The sequence below is a fragment of the Lampetra planeri genome, chromosome 31, assembly GCF_965212315.1.
Source record: "Lampetra planeri chromosome 31, kcLamPlan1.2.h2, whole genome shotgun sequence".
Taxonomy (NCBI): Eukaryota; Metazoa; Chordata; class Hyperoartia; order Petromyzontiformes; family Petromyzontidae; genus Lampetra; species Lampetra planeri.
The window spans coordinates 2308670-2323541 of NC_136137.1; the positions used below are offsets into that span (position 1 = coordinate 2308670).

Sequence of the window (14872 nt, forward strand, 5' to 3'; positions counted from 1 at the left end):
TACCTTGTCAGGACGAGGTTTTATGATTTTTTTTTTATTTCGTAACCATTCATAAGAGACTTTTGTTTGAACCGTTATTTGTTTGGAACATCCCCCCAGACCTGCTCGCCAGCAGAGACCCGAGCAGGAGTACAAGACTCCAGGCCACATAGCTCTGAGGGTCAACGGAACACACAAACTCCACCACCATGATAAGGTTACGATCCTTCACTGGGCGTAGACCCCGGGGCCAGCCGAAGACACGCTGGTGGGACTATGTCGCTCGGATGGCCGGGGAACGCCTGGGAATTCATCGGGAAGAGCTCGAGTCCGTTGTCAGGGCAAGCGGATTGAGAAACGAACGAACGAACGATTTCATTCAAAAATGCTTATTGCTGAATTCTCATAATAAATGAAAATTCACCTCGCAGATAATAGGAATAATTTTCTGTGCGATTCCTCTTAATGTGGAGTAAAACTCACGCGTATTAGGAAGCTGCTGTGTTATGCATTTTGGGTAAAATTATGGATAACCGAAAATAACAGGAAGGTTTGTGGATAATAATGTATGCGAACCCTACAGCTGCCGCAGACAATAGGACTCGTGTGGGTAATAGGGCCCCGGATAATTGGACATGTGATAATTACTGGACGTCTGTAAAACAGAGCTTCACGGCTCATCGGATTCCTCCAGGATAAAGATTCCGAATTAGGGCTCCACTGTACAATTCACCCTTCGAGTGTGCAGGGCTCGTGCGGTGCGCGAAACACCGCAAACGACCACTGCTGCCCATCGCGTGAACCGAACACAAAACAAATAGCGGCACGACATTATTCATTCATGTGCGGCCTCTACCGGCAACACAATGGAGAGGACTACAACTATGGCTTATCCGTGGCTTATCGCCAGAGAGCGTCAGGGGTTTAGCAAGCGACGGCGCCATTCAGCAAGAGTTGCGCTCTGGGTCTGCGCTACTTGCTGATGGGATCTGTGTCACTGAGACAGGAGACTTCCACTCTCTCTCTCTCGCCGGGCATCGCAGGACGAGAAGAAGGGCGCACTCGAGGCTGCACCAGAGGACGTCCTGCGGGCTCTGCGGGTGTCGGGGCTATTCTTGTGGCATGTGTCATCGCCGCTGGGTGGTTTGTGTGACCGATGCGAAGTGTCAGCAGCTACCGGTGCAATCATCACAGGAATGTATTTTCTGCCCGTCTGTGGCTTACTTTCTGCTGAGATGACTCGTATCGCTTCCCCATCCCTCTATGTGCACTCGGAAGATCTCATTTATATTTCATCAAACGATTAAGGTAAAAATGCCTCCCAATGTGATTGCTCATTTGTGCGCTCTTCCCGTCCTGTTATAGCGTGAAAGAGTAGGCCAAACACCTCTGCAGAGGGGCTCTCTAGAGCTCCCTCTAGTGGATGTGAGCAAGCAATTGCAGGGCTGCACCCTTAACCTATGTGAGCGCTACGCTGCTGGATGAAGGCCTCCCCATGCTGTGCCTGTCATGGCGGTTGCTTGACCATACTTCACCACGCTGGCCAATGCGGGGTTGGTGAAGAAAGTGGGTGACAGGGAGGGGTCTATGACCAGATCACCCTCCGCTGATGAGAGCTGTGGCCAGAAATAGAATGAACGCTGCCTGGTTTGTAACACAATGCACTTGCCACTGTATGCATGTTGAACTTTTTTTCGTACCGTATGTAGCCAACCGTGCTAATTGCTACTGCTGTCCCTACTTCTATACATACGCACCGTGGCATCGAAATGACAAATCAACTGTGAAGTGAAATTAAGCGAGTCTAATCGAACATTTCAACGTCATTGATTGGTTTCAACCGTCGTCAAACTTGCCCAATATTGAAAAGAATCACACAAAGACAAAACTTCCCCGTGTAGCCTTAACAGACTGTTGGGGGAAGTGCTTTTAGCGAGCACCTATGAAGGCCAGAACGGCACACGAGGGGGTGGGTGGCCAGCACCACGCCCGACCGCCTTTGTCTCCCCAGTGGCGATGTTCACACACCGCACCAGGCGCTCACTTGAGGCCTTGGAACGGTTCAGATGGTGGCTGTGAGGGGGAATCGAACTCGGGTCGCCGGATTCGTAGCGCAGCGTAGCGCTAAGCGGTACACACCGCCCCCCAATCTCACACATTTCATGCGAAACTGCAAATAGACATTTAACGCCCTTAACATTTTTTTCTACATCTCACACCGTAGGAGAAAGCGAATATCGGACTGCACTCAACACGACTCGAGGCAAAGTGAAATATTTGCCGGCGCCGTTGCATCTATGAAGGGTTGAAACGCTGCCCCTTCACTTCACGCAGCGGGCTGAATGATCGATGCCTCCACGCCCGTGGGCCTGGGAAAGGAAACCGCGATGGCTAAGCGGGGACCCTAACGGGGGCCAACCCAGACCCCCCCCCCCCCCAGGGATTTGGCGGAGATGGGAAAGGGTGGGTGGGGGAGCGCTGTTGGTGAGGGCGCAGAGACAGGGAGGCCGGGGCGACGCAGCTTCTTAATGCAGCCATAGCAACGCCTTGTGACGCACGCCCGCGTGTACGTACGCGCAGACGCAGCATATTCAACCTTCACGAAGCTCAAGGTCACGTTCAGCTTCGTGGCCACATGGCGGTCTGCGCGATTGCCCGACGCGCCTTTTCCCCTTGCAGTGCGAAGCCCTGGCGTGTAAAATGCGGTTGCGGCCATCATTTTTTTTTCCCGAAAGCGCAATTATACGGAGGGACACCGCTCGCGAGCAAAACAAAGGTCGCCGCGACGCACCGCTTGTTCGCCGTCAGCCAAGAAACAAACACGTGAACACATCGGGGGACGCTTTTCGCTTGATGGCCCACGGCCGGCATCTACCGCGTGCGGTGGCCACAAACAAAATCGTCCGCGACCCGTCGAGCTGAACGAGCCCGCACGTCCACGAGCGCGCGTTCGTGGGGCGATGCCTTTCCCCTTTGTGTTGTTGTTCTTTGTGTTGTTGTTCTTTGTGTTGCTCGACAACCAGCCCCCGGGCGGAGAATGAGCGTGGTTTCTCATTGCGAGCGCGCACGCCCAGTTGGCTGCCACCACAGTGGAAGGCGGTGGCTCCCGTAAAAACCTAACCACCACCAACACCACCCCACCACCCCCCAAAAAAAAAACGGGCTTGAGATTTTTCAACCGCTGCTATCATCACGGCTAATGCCGCAACAGCTCAAAGAGACGCCTGTTACTTTCCCACGAAGCAAAGAAACATCACGCGGGGCGCTTTCACAGATCCAGGGACGCCGCTGCGTGGCGCATCGGTCCGCGGCGTGCTGGACCTGCACTCCAGAGGCCATCGGTTCGATTCGACCTCTCCGGCACGGCGGCCGACACAGTGGGGCAAAAGTTTCTCAAGTCCACCCCCCACCGCCCCCCCCCCCACCCCCTGCAGTGTGCCTCTGTCCAGGCAGCAGTATAAATGTGTTCACCGCAGCGAGTCAGTCGATAGGTCGCATGTGGAGGGGTCAAGTGTGGGTACTCCCACGTCTTCCACGACGACTGTCCAGCGCGGAAGAGTAGGCCAAGTACCGTCTAAGAACGGCTCTAGGGTGGGGAAGCCCTTTCGTCAGCAGTGGCGCGAGCCGGCAATTGCAGGGCTGCGCCTTTGCCACTCATCAGTTATAACTGTGGCCGAATGCCACAGACGTTCAGAGAGAGAGAGATAATTATCATCATTATTATTATTTTCCCACAAGGCATGAATCGCTGGGGAGGTTGAATCTACATCCCTCAAACTCGACGTGCCCCATCCTGCTCATTTGACGTCGTCGGCTCTCGGGGGACCCCAGTGGAGACGGAGCGCCTCGCCGTTGTGGCCTCGCCGTTGTGGCCTCACCGTTGTGGCCTCGCCGTTGTGGCCTCACCGTTGTGGCCTCACCGTTGTGGTCTCGCCGTTGTGGTCTCTCCGTTGTGGTCTCGCCGGGCCTTGGCCTTTGGCGGCATCGCCGGGGGCTAAATTTACACCGTGGGCAAAGCGACTTGTGGCTGACAAGGCGAGGACATCTCGGGTCACATTGGTGGTGGCGTGGGGACATGGCGAGCTGCGTTTTGCTCTTTGAGCCGCTGGTCTGAATATGGTTTATACGAAAATGGTACCGCCATGAGCGGTGAATGGTTTATTGGTACCACCATGGGTATCGAATGCCACTCTTGGTTTTCTTCGAGCCTTTTATTTCTAGATCGCAGGTACGTTTGATAGCAAGGTCACCATGGTAGCTGTTTATGAGATAAATGGCATTAGCTGAGTGTCGTGATGTCTGTGATGGAGAATACTGTTTCGGAGAAGAGACGAAAACAAAGCCGAATGTGGCTTGAAGCATCCAGGGAATATGAAAATTAATCAAATAAATAGGTGTGCATATAAAACATGCGGTGTACACGCTAAACTGTGTGTCTGCGGTGCACGCTGCCCACGGAGTGAACACAAGGGCCATTCCTCATCGAGACGCTGTGCCGACGACTCGTCGTAGGCCGAGCGTAGCACGAACGAGTGATTGACGCGCTCGGGATGCTGCTTGGTTCGGGACGTGGCAAAGTGCACATTGGGGGAGGGGGGGGCTGCCACCACCGCATGCCAAACCCGGACGTATTTCTCACACGGGATCTGCTACCGGCAGTCACGTTAGCAGTCCCCGTGACAAATTAAATCAACTCCTGCCACCCGAAACGCAGATGCAAATTCACGGATCGTCCCAGGTTAAACCCGGACGGTGTGTCTATTGTGCATGCGTTGTATGCGGAACTTCTTTCGCACCACCGTACGTAGCCAACCGTGCTCATCGGAGGTGCGGGGGAAGGACAACAAATGAGGGCAGGCAGGTGGCGACCGTGGATGTAGCGGGGGGGGGGGGTAGGTAGGCGAGGGCAACTGATGCGGCCCTTCCCAGTAATTCTACTCCTTCGTTTAATCTTTTCTTAGCACCCTCGTTCCTCCTTCAGGAGCCCCCCCCCCCCCACACGGAGTTATATTTCTTCTCTCATTTTCGTGATGGTCCTCATCAACCATTGTGTATCCACTGCTGGATGGAGGGCCTTCTTCTCAGGCCGTCACGTGGTGGTGTAATTTAACCTTATGGTGGTACCCCGGCTCTCGCATCATGTCCGTGATGCGGTCATCTTTAGTCTGTTGATGGTCGGCGATGCGGCAATCGACTCATCTCGACGAGCTGTACACGATGCACCACCACGGTGCGTATGAGCATTGAGGGTTTCGGCGCAATCGTCCTCGCTGCGTTTCGACATCGCGGAGTGGCACTGATGTCGGATTGATTGGTACCCCGGTCGCGGAGTGAAGTACACCCCTGGAAAATAATCGTGTCCCAGAAATCAAATATTTAATTGCCTCGGTCATTTTGTGTTATTTGGTACCCCGGGGTACCGCCATAAGAATCAATTGTAAAGCGTTTGTTTGTCAATCCACTGTTGGATGAGGGCATCCCCTAGCCGTGTGTGTTGTGGGGGTTATTTCACTGCACTGTGCTGGTTAGTGCGGGTTGGTGAAGGTGAGGACATTGGAGCATAGTACGGTACAACAGTGGCGTTTGCTTCACTGCCCTCGGCTGACAATAGTCGCCAACACAGCAGCCAACAGCACCTATTATGCATGGTGGTGGACGCCCATCCAAACATTGTCCAGGCCCAAACCTGCTTAGCTTCCAACATCCGATGCGATTGGGCACATCCCAATGCAGGTCAAAGTTAAAAGTCAAGAGGCAACCACAGGCAATAAAGTTGGGATGATGATTGACGATGTACGCTATGGCCAATAAATAATAATTATTAAATTATTATGGCGTTCCAGTCGAGATGAGGCTGCGAAGGATACAAGGTGCAATGTTTGAGATTTGGTCCAAACGCTCTCCTGAGGCTGTCTTTGCATTGGATCAATTGAGTAATGGCCCTCCTTGGCTCGCTGGGTCCTCTGGTTTCCTCCCACACGGCGAAGCGCTCCACAATGGGGGGTGGGGGTTTCCGCCAAACATCCAAATGTAGAAGGACCCTCCTCGTGCAAAACAACAACAAAAACTGCATTGAGCCTCGATGATACGTTCCTCGCTAAATACATGATGTAATAATCGTGATTATCATCGATGCTTTTGCTCGCAGCGGAGGAGGGTGCGCAGGCACTTGACCCTGGTGGTGATTTTAATCTGTTTGTCGAAGCTCCAATGTTCCATGACCGTACACTCCAAGTGGACTTAATCCTATAGAATGACCCCCCCCCCCCCTCGCACACACATGTGGTTCATACTGTTCTTGTGAGAGAGCAGTGTTTCGGAGAAATTGTGCTTGAATATGCATTATACAGCTAGATCGCATTTATGATAGCTCCCATGTTCAAATACGCTTGCAATGTGCCTGGTCTTATCGGACGTAGGAAGCTAACCAGTGTTGAGCTTGGATAGAACGAGAGATGGCGCAGGACAGGGCAGCGTGGAGAAGGTTGGCAAGAACAGCGGCACACCCACGTGAGTGGGACAAACGCGTGGAAGGAGAAGAGGAGGAGGCGCAGGAGGCAGACGTCTTATGCCTCAACTTGAACCGGGCCGAAGCGAGTCAGCTTGGCAAACAGCTAAGGGCAGGGGGGGGGGTGGTGATCGAGACCTTGAGAACAGCAGGGGAGAAGGAGCAACCTCCCAATTTATGGGCGGGGGGGTGGGAGATTGACAATAGTATTTGAGAGAGGAGCGTTCCATGCATAAAACACGCTGAGCCATCGCCTAATAAGGGGGGGGGGGGCCTCAAACTGTAAAGCCCTGCGCCTGTCGCTCTACGTGGCACGGCTCGTCAAAGGATGCTGGGGGTGCCCCGTGCAGCACACGCGGGTTGGGTGGCTCCCACGTGACTCTCGCGGTGTCTGATCCAGCTGCTTCTTTGCGCCCGGCGGAGCGTGTCTGCCGACTCGAAGGCGTGCAGGTGAGGCGATGAAAACCGCTTCCCCACTCGCTGCGTTTCCTCTCTCCGTGGACTCCGTCGCGCGAGCAGTTGGCCCCAAGCAGGAACTTTTTGAAGGAATCGGAACGGACAACCGTGCCAATTGTGTGACCCCGTGTGCACAAATGAGCGCCGTCGATCCGTCCCGGATGCACCCGATCCCATCGTATCGGGTGTTTGTACTCTCTGCGGCACGGTTAGCTTTTAAAATTTGGTTTGCGGGGAACGGGAGATTCAAAAATCGGGCTGCCTGTTACTCACATCGTGCAAAACTCTCTTTAAACAAATGCAAAGCTCCCCCGTGTAGCCTCAACAGAATGTTGGGGCAAGTGTTCTTAGCGAGCACCTCTTCTGGCCAGCAAGGCACACGAGGAGGGCAGGTGGCCAGCACCACGCCCGGCCGCCTTTGTTGGCCCAGTGCTGATGTGTACACACGGCACCAGGTACTCATGTCAGGCTGAGTCAACCTTGCGGATGCCCAGGGTCAGTTTAGATATTCGTCACCGATGTTGACTGGACATCTGTGAACTACTGGACATCTGTGAAAGAGCTTCATAGCTCATCGGATTTCTCCAGGATAAAAAAAATATTCTCACAAGGATAAGGATTCTGATTCTGACTGTGAGCTGGAATCGAACTCGGGTCGCCGGGTTCGTAGCGCAGCGTGCTAACTGCTGCACTACCGCTCCCCACTCCTCAGAGACACACACACGCACTATCTTTCTATACAGTACATGTGTGTGTGTGTGTTTAATGATTGCTAACAGCGTGATTTTGAAATCCACACCCATTTTTTTACGACTTCTGAAACAGAAATCTAATACGGGAAACAACGAGAGATAGCGCATGCGTCTAGGAGGGCATATTTAGGCACCGCAGATATGTTTTGAATTGCAAATATCCCCCAGGTCTTTCAGTTTCAAGGAAGCGAATCTTTTCGTCTTTGCATTCCAAAGCAAAGTATACAAAGTTTCACCTTGGCTATCAAGATAAAACAAAAAAAGTCGTTTCCACAAAGTTGACTCGTTTTGATGTTTTTGTGGCAGCCAACCAGCACTGATGGTGCTGGTTGAATTAACACGTGTAGGTCAAATGACATAATTCAAACGCTTAAGACATGTTAAGTGGGTTTGGGCAGGACTAGTCACGGGCCTAGAAGGGACGATGGCCGATGGTCAGCAATCATAATGATGATGATGAGGGAGTGGCAGCCAAGGAATGGTACGCATCCAAGATGACATTCAGCGAGGGGATGTGGCCATGAAGTCACCTCATGCAGGAGCTTGGTGGATCTTACATCGCAGGGTTGTGAGAGGTAGCAGCCGTTTGGGGAGGCCTTCATCCAGCAGTGGATTGACAATGGCTTCCGCCGCTGATGATAATGATGATTACAACATTTAAAACTGTGAGGTGCATTATCGACAGAAAATATGAATCGCCCAACCTCATGAATGTTGACCCGAATTCGAATCTGAAATAAATTGTCATTATTGCGTGTAAAATTAGCACGGTTGGCTACGTACAGTGCGAAAGAAGTTCCACATACGTACGTACAAAATAATAATAACACTTTAAAGACTTAGAAAGCTGTTACAGATATAGTAACAAAGTTATTTAAATGACACAAATTATTCCCCCGTGGCTTTTCGATCACGGCCGAAAATGTCACGAGTGGCAGAAGTGGTTTAACACGTAGGCTTTCGCGACCAATATCCATAATACAATGTTTTTGGGGGGTGTATTATGGCAGAGGTGGTGTTGGTGATCCAAACAAAGGTTGAGGCGTGGCGGTAGGAATCTGACGAGGGAATCTCTAGAGGTTTGATTCGGCCGGTTTCTCTTGCCAAGTGTTTATGCCAGACCCCGTGTCCTTCATTAAGAATTCACAGCGTACCCTCAGATGTCGCGAGGGATATTCAGTTCCAGCAGCTGATGGCTGCCACCAAAAAAACCAGCACGCTGATCTATCAATAATTTAACCGACTGTGGCGGGCATGCAAGATGAACAGATGCATTCTGGGCACAGTGGTGACACTTGTGCCTCTCAGCAAGGAGGGCCTGGGTTCGATTCCTGACTCAATCCATAAACAAAAAATGGCCACAGTGATTTTACACTGTAGATTGATCGGCGCACAGATAGCTAAGCTGATTTAACACAACAGCCAGTAAAACCAATAATCCGTCTCGTAACCAAGCGGCACAGCACGGAGAAAATTACAAACTCAGGCCCGGCAACAGGCGCGGCACTGTGAGCAGGAATGCAGCGGGAATTCAGAGGAGCGTAAATGAGCAGCATCAATCTAAATTCCACAATGGGGGGCGGATGTGGCTGCGGCTGGGACTGCAGGACTGGGCTTGCCGTAGTTTAATAGAGGAAGGGAGCCGATGTTGTTCTTGCGTCGTCAAGCCCAGGGGAGAGACATTCCGAAGCAGTGAACACTGCCCAGCACAAAAGCAAACAGGCTGATCCATCGATTAATTATCGATTCTAATCTTGAGTGCATGCAAGTTTTTTTTTTACCACATTTACTGAGAAGTCCACTCAAACAACCCCCATTACTGGCATGGCTTGAGGAGGCTTTCATCTAGCAGTGGATTTACGAAAGGCAGGTGGACAAGCCGAATGGTGACAGGCTCAGCACTGAGCCAATTCGTAAAAGCAGTGCTGCTGAAAAATGTCACTCCCAGAAGGCCGTGTGGTCGATGGGATATGTAAATAAATAACTTTTATTTATTTAAACCGGAGAGACAGACTTCGGGAGAAAGACGTAGTTTCTGCTTGTTTACTTTGTTACTTTGAAGAGAGATGGCTTTGTTTCTCTAGTGGTTTGGAGGAGTAATTTCTCGTGGTAGTCACACCAGCGTTGATGTACGGTGCTTTTTTTTTGAAAGATTTTTACTGTTTTTTCCTGGATGTTTCTGTTGCGAAACGTCACTTTAAGATGTTTCTTTGTTCATGATTTGTTTGTTGCGGTTGCACCCGAGTCAAGAGCCTCATGGCTCACAGGGCCATACCTAATAAATGAAACTGAAAGTCATCAGTGTCCAAGTCCAACAGTTCGGAATTATGTGCCACTAATTTGTGCAACCGTTCGTATCTTTTGCCGAACGAACACATTATAAGGTCGCACTCATTACACGCGAAGTACTTGCCACAAATAAACAAAAACAGCTTGCTGATTGCATCGAGGAGCATACATCAGTACGCAAACTCCGCTCATCCTTGCAGCGGCTGTTGGCTGGCCACTGCATCATCGCGCGCTTTCAGATGCGCTTCTGCGGCTGTCTGGAACGCTCTTCCTGCCAGCATTAAGAAACCACTGGAGCTTTGCACTTTTAAATCTGGATTGAAAACTCATGTCTTTAAAACTGGCTTTTTGTGTTTAGTTTGTTGTCCTTCCGTACTTCCGATTAGCACGGTTGGCTACGTACGGTGCGAAAGAAGTCCAAGATAAATGCGTATTTCCCTTCCAAAAGTAATATATGATCTCAGTCGGCTGTCACCCGGTTACGGGAATGAGATTAATTTAAATGTGTCAGGAATAATGTGTTTATGTATATATAAATCAATTCAATATATTTAACGTACAAAGTACAGAATTACTTCAAACATGCCACACACTTAAATGTAAATTATGTACACTTCACGAGCACACGGTTCGCCAAATGTTTATTTTAAAAGCATTTTTGCAGGAACTCTATTTGTATGGGAACTTTCACAAGAAACTCCTTGTGACTGACCATCGTGATCCTGCCGTTAAAAATAAACAGAGCTCGAAGGCAATGCGAAATAAATCAATCGCGCCCATTCCTGGATGAATCATCCGTTCCCTGTCAGACTCACCCCGCGCACCCACATGGCCCTAATGCCCTCTGTAGATATAAATGACATAAGTACGTATTAAAGTACAATAATATCCGTTTGGGGGGGGGGGGAATGGGGGGGGGGCGTGCGGAGGTCAACAAGATATTGGGATGAGAGAGAGAGGCTGCTCCGGTTACATTTTTTCTGGCGTGAAAGCCAGAAGAACTTTGGGGCGACACAATGCATTGTGCTGTTGAGCACAGCCCTCACCACGCTGCCTTCCCTGTCAGAATCAGAATCGGTATTGATACTGGAGGAGGAATCCGATAAGCCGTGAAGCTCTTTCCCACAGATGGTCCAGTCGGGGCACGGGGTAAGAACGTGACGACAACAAATAACACACACACACGATAGGAGTGTAAAGTATAGGAATGTTAAACAAATCGCTTTAAAAATATACAAATTAAATTAAGTAATTTTTATCTTACCGGATATAAGGCCCGCTGAGGTATTAACTTATTTATCATCAGTGACCTGGCCCAAAAAATAATAGCTCAACAAAGTAGCTTATCACGTGGAAATTTATAGAAACAAAAGAATACAAATAATTTCAATGCATGTTTATAAATGTGGAGAGAGAAAAGAAAAAAAAATAACCCGGAGAAGAAAAAAAAATCCACACAACCATGGGGAGAACGTGGAAGTTTTAAATATACAAGCGTCACGGTTGGGATCGAACCGGACAGTTGCCAAGGGCCTCGATAAAAAAAAAACACTCCGGCAAGATTCCCAGAAGCCGAGCCGGCGTTTGGGCTCGGAGGCGGCGCACAAACCAAACTGGGCAGCCACACTCTGAGAGAAGCCACATTGCTTCGAGCACCCCGGGGATAATTGGTTTTTTTTTCTTTATAAATTGTGACAATCGTCAAATAATGTGCAGTGTCTCATAAATATCGGCGGCTTTCTTGCGCTGCCGCTAAGCTGTGCCGGATGTGGACACAGCAGCTATCGGAGTGAAATGCTGTAACGCTTAAAGGGGGCATTTCCTCATTCCATAAAGCTATAACCTTAATTTTTCATAATTGTATTCCAGCTGTGCTATCAGCATAATTTAATGCGACAAAGACATTTCCAAGTGGAGCTCTGCAGCGAACAGTGTATCACCCTGCATTGTAGAATTACCCCAAGGAGATGGCATTGGAAAACTCCGAAACAATTCGGGAATCGAGCAGTTCCTCAAGAATGCCCCCAGGTACGTTGAGTGAAACGTCGGACATCATATCTAATAATGACGCGGCACGACCACAAAAAACCTAGCGGAAAGTGTAATTAAAATGTAATCAAAGTAAACAATGTTTAGTTAGTTTCCCTCCTAATCCTAATCCGATGATTTTGAAGTCGTCCCTGTTAATTAGCCCATTTGTCCAGTGAGGGCTGTGCTGATGCGAGTGGGATCACACGCCTGGATCGTGGCAGACAGAGTCATTTCTAATGCGAGCATCGCGCGGGGGCATTCGACCGCACAGCAACATCTGTGTTCCGGTGCGAGTGCTTGTGTTCAGGCGGCAGAGCAAACACAGATCACCTTCCCGTCGTGTCACGCTCAAAGCAGGCGATGTTTGCGCAAAAAATTATCCGTTCCACTGAGTAAGCTGCACTAGTCAGCAGTCTTCTTTTTTTACGGCTGACGCAGATGCAGAGCAGCAACTACAATCTGACACGCAGGTGGTCGAGCCGGACAACAGCATCAGGAGCAGTGGAGTGTATCACCAACGCGGCGATGTCTCCTTCGTGTTTGTCGATCGGGGACATTGCGTCGTTAGACGTTGTACGGTCTGTCCTGGATGACCGCAGTCAATTTGTGCATTGGGTATACGCATCTGCCATGGTTTGTGCGGATGAGTGATACTGTCTTTCTCTCTCTGCATGGGGCTTTTATTGGGTCACAGGATTCAGACTCGGTGGTGCAAGATCAAACGGCCACCTTTTGAAGTGTTAAGCTGCCCGTGTGGTTGTTAAAAGCACAAATGGCCGTGGATTTCTGGGCGGCTTGGAATTTCAGGGAGGGAGGGTAGGTGAATCCGTGTGTTAAGATAATGGGCGAGCTCTATTGAGATCTGATCGGTCGTGCAAATTGTCAGGTGCTGTGGGTTTTAAGGTCACTGCCCACTGAGCGATGAATACTCACGTGCGCAGTAGCATTATAAACTAAACCACAAACTAGATTTTATTTTATTTCATCGGGGAAGGCCCACCGAGCTTTATAGACATTTTTCAGAAACGACCTGGCCACAATTGATAGCTCAACAAAGTGGCTTAGCATGTTGACATTTATCGCTGTCAAATACTCTAAATGCATGTTTCTAAATGAGGAGGGAAAACCCGGAGGACCAGGAGAAAATGCACGTGACCACGGGGAGAACGTGCAAACTCCAAATGTACAGCAGGCGTCAGGGTCGGGATCAAACCCACGACCTCCTGTATACCAGGAGAGGTAGTTAACATCTCGCCACAATGGCACCCTTACTTTGGTTTTTCGCTTAATTCTTCCGCATTCAACTCTGACCTAATTGTTATTGTCACGCAATACAGTACTGGCACCGGAGTAACACGTTGATGATGAAAATGACCGCACCACTTTTCTCCAATGATCTTCCCTGGTGTGTGTGAGGGAAGACATCCATAAGTTTTCACTATACAATTGTATGAAGTTGAACTTTCGTCAAAGTGTGAATCTGCCTATCTCTCTATACATCTATATAAACTACGACTGCTGTTTGTAATTGTTATGTGGCTGTTTTGTGCTCACTCTCTCATGTGGAAACAGATGAAGTGATTTTCTAGTTTTTTGTGAGTTCGTGAAACCCAGATACCTTTCAGTGAACCGAGATCCAACAACGCAGCCAAATTAAGTGAGAAACCACAGTAACGGCGTGAGGGTAACGAGACGTTAACTTCCTCGCCGGGTATGCGGGAGGTCGTAGGTTCGATCGCGACCCTGACCCCTGTATATTTAGAGTGTGCACGTTCTCCCCGTGGTCACAGGGATTTTTCCCCGGGTCCTCCGGTTTTTCCCTCCACATTTAGAAACACACGATCACATTATTTGCCTGCTCTACATTTCCACGTGATAAGCCACTTCGTTGAGCTATCGCTTGTGGCCAGGTCGCTTCTGAAAAAGAGCTACATCGCTCAGTGGGCCTTACCTGGCCAAATAAAAAAAAAATTGTCGTTTTAAAATGTGGGAGCGCACTATTTACAGCGCTGTCCTCCCGTGCACCCCTGCACCCTGCCTGGCACGTGCCCTCGTGAGAAGCCACTGACAGACCCTACATCACGGAGAGCTCAGAAATCTCGACCCCTGACACGGCGACCCCGGGCCACGTGGGGGGTGGCATTTTGCGTCGTGAGACGGCAAATTTGGCGCGGTAACAAGCCGGCTGCCTTGTTACCGCCCTGAATTAACCGCACGGGTTAAATCGTTAAATCACACGCGTGTCATCGGGGACAGCGGCCGAGGTGGAATGACTGGTGTGGAATATTTGTTTTGTTTAACGTGTGCACGTTTGGTATACTGTAAACAAGCGCACTGTAACGATGCATCGATGAATTCATTAAATATCGATGATTATGCTCGCAAATACACACACTAAATGACGCATGAAATAATCGATTTTTTTCCACGATCCGTAGATGTTGTAAGTAATTGGTTTGCACAAACTCGGCGGGCTAGGAGATAGAGAGAGCCTCTACTTGCAACATACGGTCAAATGCAAAATTAGTTGTCAGATTGAATTGTGACCCGCGTTTCATGACAATTCATGGAATTGTGAAAATGGCAGAGGTGGTAGTGGGCTGAATGTTTATCAGAGTTTTGCTCAGTTTCGTTTGTGATGCCTTCGCAGGGCGGATGGAGTAAAGGCAGACCGAGGGTGAAATGCGAAGACGCGCCGGAGCGAAATACGAGGGTAGAGTGGATGTGAACTGTTAAAACTAAACTATTTTAGTTTTGAATAGAGAAGAGAAGAGGCCCAGAATAAGAAGCACAGAGAGAAGGACAATCGCCTGCAGCTGACCCCGTGCAGACTGTTGCCTAAGAAGAGGAAGTTTGG

General features: G+C 49.8%; 1 protein-coding gene and 1 long non-coding RNA gene across 2 annotated transcripts in view; one reads left to right on the forward strand and one right to left on the reverse strand.

The window, feature by feature from the left end:
* The window catches only part of LOC144729080 (ATP-dependent 6-phosphofructokinase, platelet type-like), a 66090-nt gene that overhangs the window by 40736 nt on the left and 10482 nt on the right, over window positions 1-14872 (reverse strand). The window lies entirely within an intron of this gene.
* LOC144729083 (uncharacterized) overlaps window positions 1-14872 on the forward strand; it is a 133300-nt gene that overhangs the window by 27515 nt on the left and 90913 nt on the right. The gene's annotated exons all lie outside the window — the stretch shown is intronic.